This window comes from Austrofundulus limnaeus, unplaced genomic scaffold (genome assembly GCF_001266775.1).
Source record: "Austrofundulus limnaeus strain Quisiro unplaced genomic scaffold, Austrofundulus_limnaeus-1.0 Scaffold52, whole genome shotgun sequence".
Taxonomy (NCBI): domain Eukaryota; kingdom Metazoa; phylum Chordata; class Actinopteri; order Cyprinodontiformes; family Rivulidae; genus Austrofundulus; species Austrofundulus limnaeus.
In genome coordinates, this window is record NW_013952454.1 from 367808 (window position 1) to 368282 (window position 475).

Genomic DNA, 475 nt, shown 5'->3' on the forward strand with positions numbered 1-475 from the left:
TTGTTCAGGACTTATTGAAGCACCTGTTAATCTGTGGCGGGCTCTCGTTTTGTAATCGTGTTGAAGGTAATAAATGCACGTGTTGGGAGGCCGTGTCCCCCCTTCTCTCGGYGGAGTTGTAATGAGAATGTAGTGCTCCTCCCCGTCGGTGAGCGGTGTGCACACCTGGGGAACGGYGGCAACGACACGAGCTCACATCGTCAGATAATACCTTTCCTTTTGTCACAGCTCCGTCTTATTACCCTTCCAAATGGGCTTGTTGACTCGAGGAGATGGAGACGTGTACAGCGGGGGTCCTACTGTCTCATCTGTCTTCATTAAATGCAGAACACCAGTGGGGGAATAGGAAAAAAATCAACACAGACAGAGCTGCTAATTTATGTATTCATCACTTTTCCTTCATGGGAAGCTTTGTTTGTCACTTGAAGCTCTGTGTGTGTGTGTGTGTGTGTGTGTGTGTGTGTGTGTGTGTGTG